Here is a 7,546-nt window from a genome sequence, read left to right as displayed (position 1 = left end):
TCAGGGAAATAAAATCCCACAAGCCATGCAGCGCAACCAAAAAAAAAAAAAAAAAATCTCCACAGAGGATAGCTCAGGCAGGGAGGATGGATCCCACAGCTGGGATTTTTTTCCCTGATTTGCTCTCCTCAAGTCCACAGCTGCTTAGACACTGGTCCAGCACACCTGATTCCCCAAGAGCACAGTGACCTTTGATCCTCTCCATCTATTGTTGGCGAATTCTCCTTGGCTTCTTTGCACACGGTGTTCCCCGTATCAGAGGCTAGGTGTATGGGGGTTGGAGACACAATAGGAGGCAGACCTCACTTTCTGTCCCAGGGGCGTCAGCAGTACTTCATAGAGGAGGAGACACCTAAAGCGAGTCCTGAAGAGTGAGTAGAAATTGTGCAGAAGAGCAAAGCTACTGGGGGAAGAGAAGATGAACCACATCTATAAAAACAAGAAGAAATCCAGAATACAGAGTGTTGCTGAACTTAAGTTTGTGTGCCCAACACACACTGAGGTCAAACACACCAAAACGTCAGAGTTTGGAGCAGAGAAGGTTTATTGCAAGGACCATACAAGGAGAAGGGGCGGCTCGTGCTCAAAAACCCCAAGGGGGTTTTGGGGAAGAGTTTTTATAGGCAAGATCTGGGGGAAGGGCTGGAGGGTGTGAGACCTTCCTCTGATTGGTTGGTAGTGAGGCAACAGGGCAGTGTTCCAGGAATCATCCTTCTGGTTTCCACCAGTCTGGGGTCCATGTGCCTGTGCTCAGCCTGAAGTTGACATCCTCCACCTGGGTGGGGGCCTTAGTTCCTGCAGAAGAACTCAGAGACACATATCAGATTGTTATGTATATTCACTAAGGAGGAATCAGGACCCTGCCCCATCACTGCGCCATTGTTTCTTGACTGCCTTTCCTTTGTTTCTGCATTCCCTCACTCCCCTAATGAGTAACTGTTTGAAGCTGCCCTTGGAACTCACAGAAAGTCTAGGAGGCTGAAAGCCTTTTTCCTTCAAACAAGAAAAGAGGCACATGGAGTGGCTTTTGTACCCAAAAGGGCCCACAGGGTCTTGCTCAGTTTGTATTTCCAAAGCATTCTAGTTAGTCTTCATAGAAACATAAACCTCTTTCCTTTGTATTTTTATTTTATTAGTCCAGAAGGGTGTTATTAATTAATTAAATTAAATAACATAATTCAAATAACAAGTACAAAAGACAGGCTGGTTTGGGAACAAATACAATTGATTCTTGGTAAGAGTATTTCTGCTATATTCTTGAGTAACTTCACATTAGCATATAAGGACAATCCCTAAGCAGCTCTTAACCAGAGTTTAAGAATTAGAAAGGTCTGGGGACTTCCCTGGTGGCAGAGTGGTTAAGAATCTGCCTGCCAATGCAGGGGACACGGGTTCAAGCCATGGTCTGGAAAGATCCCACATGCCGCGGAGCAACCAAGCCCGTGTGCCACAACTACTAAGCCTGCGCTCTAGAGCCTGTGAGCCACAACTACTGAGCCCGTGTGCCACAACTACTGAAGCCCATGCACCTACAGCCCATGCTCCACAACAAGAGGAGCCACCGCAATGAGAAGCCCGTGCACTGCAATGAAGAGTAGCCTCTGCTCGCCACAACTAGAGAAAGCCCGTGAGCAGCAACGAAGACCCAATGCAGCCAAAAATAAATAATATAAATAAAAATAAATTTATATTAAAAAAAAAGAATTAGAAAGGCCTGGGTTGAATCCAGACTCTGTAGTTTACTTTCACTAACTGTGTGACCTTGAGTAAGTCATCTATTTTTTCTGAGCCATGGTTTCTTGGCAGGTAGCATGGTAATTATAACTCTGAAAATTCAGTGAATAAATGAGCTCATCTAAAAGAGCTACTGGTACAATGTAGATACTCAATACTCTTTTCCTTACTTCTCAGTAAAAGAAAGAGATAAATTTCTATTACCTTCACCCTTCCCAACTTTTTTTGTCAACACTCTGTACAGTTATCAAGACCTCTACTAAACAGTCAAATCAGACTCGTTTAACCCTTGGAAATAAAAGGTTCTTAGGATATGTTTAATGGACTATCCTAATTACTTGTAAGTGATGCCGAATAAAAATGTTGGTCTCTGATCTAGAGACAGGTGAGTATTTCAAATAACAGGACCAACATTTTAAGACAGGAAGGGGGCCGGGCACAACCTTTAAAAGAATGACACAGCTGTTGAGGACACAATATAAACTGGTTAGAACCAACTAGGTCCAAGATGGTGGATGAGTTGACTTCCACTAGACCTTGAGCTTCCTTATGTGTTCCTTGTAATACATTAGCCTCTAAATGACACACTCACCAGCACCATGACAGTTCCAAGGCCCACCATAAAAGGCCAAAAAGAGGGCGGTGGCCCAATTCCTGGAAATCTCCACCCCTTCCCCCAAATTGTTGGAAAAATCATCCCACTCATTAGCCTGTGAAATCACCCACCCCTATAAAAACTGACAATCCTGTATCCTGGGGCCTCTCGCCTCTGTCTATGGAGTGTGTATGGCCCACACTCTGTCTATGGAGTGTGTATTTCCCTGAATAAACCTTCTTTCACTTTACTATGGCTCACTCTTGAATTCTTTCCTGCACAAAGCCAAGAACCCACACTTGGCAGCCATCCAGGGACTTGCCTGAGACCTGGGACGTGGTCATCCTCTCGCACCCCACTTTCTTTCCTGCAGCAGTTTCACAGGTTCACGGTCCAGTTGGCTCCATGTCTCCCTGCCACTCTTTTTCTATAGTGATAATAATAACTGGTAACTGGAGAACCAGAGAAACAAGAAATCAAAAAGAAAGTGTCTTCAACACAACGGGCACATTTTGTAGTGAGACCCCTTTCTTCTGCCCTTAAGAACACTTAAGAAAGTGTTATTTTCTTGGGTTGATAGAATTATGCCCCAAGCCTTTTGCTGGAGGCTGAATATTCATATACAACCCCAACAGGCCTACTCTTGGGTCCACTGTGAGCTCTGTGCTGCTCTCTAGAAAGCCTTTGTGTGCTTTCATTTGAACACTAAGCCTGGTGATGATGGGAAGGATGATATGGGCTGCTCTCCCTCACAGAGGTGTCATAAAGATAAATGAAATGATATTCATACAGCACTTTAGGATGTTCTTATAAAATGCACCTTTGTAAATATGACTTATTCTAAAAGACCAGTGACTGCAACTTCTATTTAAAATAAAAATTGCTGACAACAATTTCAGCCTTGGAAAGTAAACCCATCAGCTTGAAATTGAAGTGCACTTTGCCAAGTAGCTGCAGGCTGATGGCCTATCTGGGTCCTTACTGCAAATAAGGCTAAGTGTTCACGTGGATCGTTGTGTACGGTTCATCCTACTCTGCTATTTGGAAGCATCGAAAGGCAGTGGCCTGGTCCCGTGTTCTTTGTGATCCATGAACATCTGGAAGCATGGCTTGGTCTTAGAACCTCCAAGGATGTCTATCTCAAGAAAACTAGGATTAGAGACATCTTGAGGATACTGAACTGCAGCAGGATCCAAGCTACAGGGGTACACTAAAGCTATCCCATCAGGGACCCTCTGAAACTAGATCAAAGTGACTCTCTGGAAAACCTTCAACCTGGAGACAGGAGCAAAATTCTCATCCCTCAGGTGGCCATGGTCTGAGAATGAGGCCACGTCCTGGAACATATTTAGAGATCTTTGCATGCAAACACTGTATGTCACCCACTTACAGCATTCTGGGGGATGTTCTAACACTGTCACAGGGCATTGATGTGTTTTATACTCTATCAAGCAAAGGGTGTCCTAGGACTAGCAGAGATCACACGGTTAGCATCCTGGGTGCAGAGGGCAATAACCTGGCAGCAGTGAAGCACGTGTAAGTTGACAGAGGGCCAAGTCAGCAAATGCAATAAGAAGAAATAGGAAGAGAACCAGTCTTGAAGAGTGCAGTCTTGGGAGAGACCCCAGGCAACTATGCAAGTGGGACCTGGCTCTAAAGTAGCAGAAAATAAAGTTTCACAGACTCAGCTATAGAAACACAGGAAGTTCAGTAAGAGGCAGAGGAGAATGATATCAACTACTGAAACAAAACAGCTTCTCCACCATGACAGCCATGGCAGTTGCACCTGTACTTGCTTGCTTATAGCCTCATTCTTTCTCTCCACTGTGGGTCTCTTTAGGCCCTGTTGCCTTCCTGATCTAAACCTGTACTGAGATATCCATTTAAAAATGCACAGAAGAGGGAATTCCCTGGTGGTCCAGTGGTTAGAACTCAGCGATTTCACTTCTGGGGACTGGGTTTGATCCCTGGTTGGGGAACTAGTACCTCAAAGGCTGCGTGACACGGCAAAAAAAAAAAGAAAAAAAAAGAAAAGAAAAGAAACAAAAAAGCACAGAAGAAAATCATAACCTAAAATTAACTAGTGATTTCACTACTGGTTGCTGACACACATACAGTACACCAAATAATATCTTAAAAATAATGTATTTGGTTTTAGAATTTTGAATTTCAATTTGGAGATTTTGACATTCTTTTTGTATCTGATCTTAGGTAACTTCAGGGAAGGTATTAACATTTTGATGCTTCTTTGTCTGTGTTTTCAAAATGAGGGAAATCGTATGATATTTTCCCTGTGCAAAAGGCATTAGAAAGGCATTATATGTCTTGCTATCATTTTATGTTTATCATTAAAAAGTCTGAGACTTTCCTCTTATTCTGTTTTTAAGTCCATTCCACAAATATTCATGTTTAGGATCACTGCTGACTTTTCTCCTTTTTAAGAACAGGAAGAAAGAGGGACTTCCCTGGTGGTCCAGTGGGTAGGACTCCGTGTTCCCAATGCAGGGGGCCTGGGTTCGATCCCTGGTTGGGGAACTAGATCCTGATTGCATGCCACAACTAAAGATCTTGCACACTGAAACTAAGACCAGGCGCAGCCAAAATAAATAAATAAATAATAAAATAAATAAATAAATATTAAAACAAAATAGAATGGGAAGAAAGACAAAACACAAGGGGATAAGAATGAACATTTATTGATCATTAACTCTACTGCTAGGTAATTTATATCTAACTGTCATGACAACCTTGTGAAGTAAATATTATTAACCATAACAAGTTTCACTGGGGAATAAGAGGGTCACGTGCCTCTCAATTGAGACAGCATGAGATTTTTATACAATTTTAAAAAGTAACAACAAAATCATGTCTTCCCTATGATTTTTGAGAACTCACATATGCCAGATAGCAACCTTGCTCCTTGACGACTCTGTTCTGCCAATGAAGAAACAGACCTATAACTGTGGTCAGGTAATTTACGCAAATGGTGGATGTGGAGTTTGAAGGCTCCAGGTTTTCACTCTCTCGCATTCTAGTGTTTTAAAGTAAGGCATTTCAAATGGGTTATTCATCTGTGTAATCACCACTTAGCCTTCAAAATAAATCTTCAGGTAGATGACTAAAATGATCATGAGAAAGTCATAAAGCATGAAAATGGAATCATTTAGAACATGTTTACTCTTTCCTTCTTTATTGCTTTTAGAGTGTTTGGTTTTAGGACATTCAACAAGTGGGAATAATGAGAAGTGATAGACTCCAGCTGTTTGCAACGTGGTACCAAGTGAGGAGGCATATGATTTCAAGGAAAAGGGGGTGCGGAGAAACAGACTATTTACAAAGTACTTTTTTATTGCTTTTCCCCATGTTCTTCTAGAAAGCAATACAAAAAAAGATTTACAATATCTTGCTTGTGGTTAGTTATTTCTTAAAGCCCCAAGGTTTATACTTTGCTTTCTTGGGCTAGGTAGTCAGTGGGGTTAGGCATGCTTCCTATAACATATATCTCAAGTATAGGGACCCAAAATATTTGTCAGATATTGCCAGCTCTTCATGAAGTCAACCCAATAAAGACATGACACATAACCAGAGGAAATGAAGATCTTATTCTTTGAGAAAATCCCAGTCTTCTTACAAGTCAATCGAGCAGAGAGCCAGAAAGAGCTTTTTAAGAAGATATTTCAGTTTAAAACACAGCAGATGACAAATTCAGTCCTAGAGCCCTCGGGGGATTTGACTGCCACACACTGATATATCACAGAAACATTTATTTTGTAAGTAATGTTGATGATATTCTCAGAGCTCTGTGTTTACTGTTTAACACTGCTATTATTTATTGATGACTAATGGCCAATAAACAGAGCCTCTTGCCTTACTCTGGCTTCCAGTCAGTATTTATGGAGTAGGTCCGTCAGTCTCCTTTGGAAAGCCACTGAGACAATGCAGCTGGCACCCAGCTGAAGAGGAGACACAAAAAATATTACCTGCCACTCAAGGTAAGACAAAGAAGAGAACTTGTAAGGAAGATGTGCTATTGCCACCACAAAGAAGCATTTAAGTATTATTACGACCTAATTAATATTCCTATATATCTAGTAGCATGGTTTACCTTTTTATTCTCATTTCTATCTCTAAAACACTCCATACTCTCTAACACTGTTCCATAAAGGACTATGGGAATACAGTGATTGAGATCACTTTAAGAAAAATAAAAGCTCAGGCATTTAAGAATGTGGAAATACGTACTTGCCTGGTGGTCCAGTGGGTAAGACTCCGAGCTCTCAATGCAGCGGCCCGGGTTCAATCCCTGGTTGGGGAACTAGATCCTGCATGCATGCTGTGACGAAGATCCTGTGTGTTGCAACTAAGACCCGGCACAGACTAAATAAATAAATAAATAATAAATAATTTTTTTTAAAAAAAAGAATGTGGAAATAAAGAAATGATAAGAAATTTTAATTACTGGAAGTAGATGGTAAAAGGAAGATGGCACACAGTTCAGGGAAATACATCAAAAAGTTACAGTAATTAAAATACTCAAAATCGTTTTATTAATTTGTTTACCACATGAGGAAAGAGGAAAAATATTAGTGGAGTTTTCCCCTTCTCTGTTCTTAATCTGAAGATATATTTGGGTTATCAAAGTCCTGTTACATTTCATTCATTTTGCAGCTAGCACAGGTACATTAGGAATTGACTTTATCTTTCAAAGGAACTTCTAAAGGCTTATCTTCCAATTGTTTAAGACAACTCTAAATCTCCAAAGGTTTTGTACTTTCTTTCCCCAAACTGAATTCTGTGTCTAATAATTTTCACCATTAAAATAGCTTTCTGGGAGGGTGTATGTCCTACTGTAGTGTATATGGGAGAAAGCACAGAGTGACTGAGGGCTCCGATTGCTTGTCCCAGCTCTGTCACCATGCTGTGATTTTCAGCAGGGGTACAATTGGTTCTTGTTGGTATAATCAGCATGTTGGACTAGAATTATTTTTACTTTTAAAATTTAGTTTTAGGGCTTCCCTGGTGGCGCAGTGGTTGAGAATCTGCCTGCTAATGCAGGGAACACGGGTTCGAGCCCTGGTCTGGGAAGATCCCACATGCTGCGGAGCAACTGGGCCCGTGAGCCACAACTACTGAGCCTGCGCGTCTGGAGCCTGTGCTCCGCAACAAGAGAGGCCACGACAGTGAGAGGCCCGCGCACCGCGATGAAGAGAGGCCCAC

General features: G+C 41.8%; 1 long non-coding RNA gene across 1 annotated transcript; it reads right to left on the bottom strand.

Annotated features, from left to right (window-relative positions):
* Positions 1-1,662: 1,662 nt before the first annotated feature.
* Positions 1,663-6,611, bottom strand: LOC118895708. Its single transcript, XR_005020007.1, has 3 exons — positions 6,572-6,611; positions 6,202-6,282; positions 1,663-2,781 (listed from the first exon to the last, which is right to left on the bottom strand). It is a non-coding gene; the product is annotated as an uncharacterized LOC118895708 (long non-coding RNA).
* Between the last annotated feature and the right edge of the window lie 935 nt (positions 6,612-7,546).

Source organism: Balaenoptera musculus, chromosome 5, assembly GCF_009873245.2.
Source record: "Balaenoptera musculus isolate JJ_BM4_2016_0621 chromosome 5, mBalMus1.pri.v3, whole genome shotgun sequence".
In the NCBI taxonomy this organism is placed as follows: domain Eukaryota; kingdom Metazoa; phylum Chordata; class Mammalia; order Artiodactyla; family Balaenopteridae; genus Balaenoptera; species Balaenoptera musculus.
The sequence above is the reverse complement of the archived record's forward strand: the minus strand, read 5'-3'. Positions and strand labels throughout refer to the sequence as shown.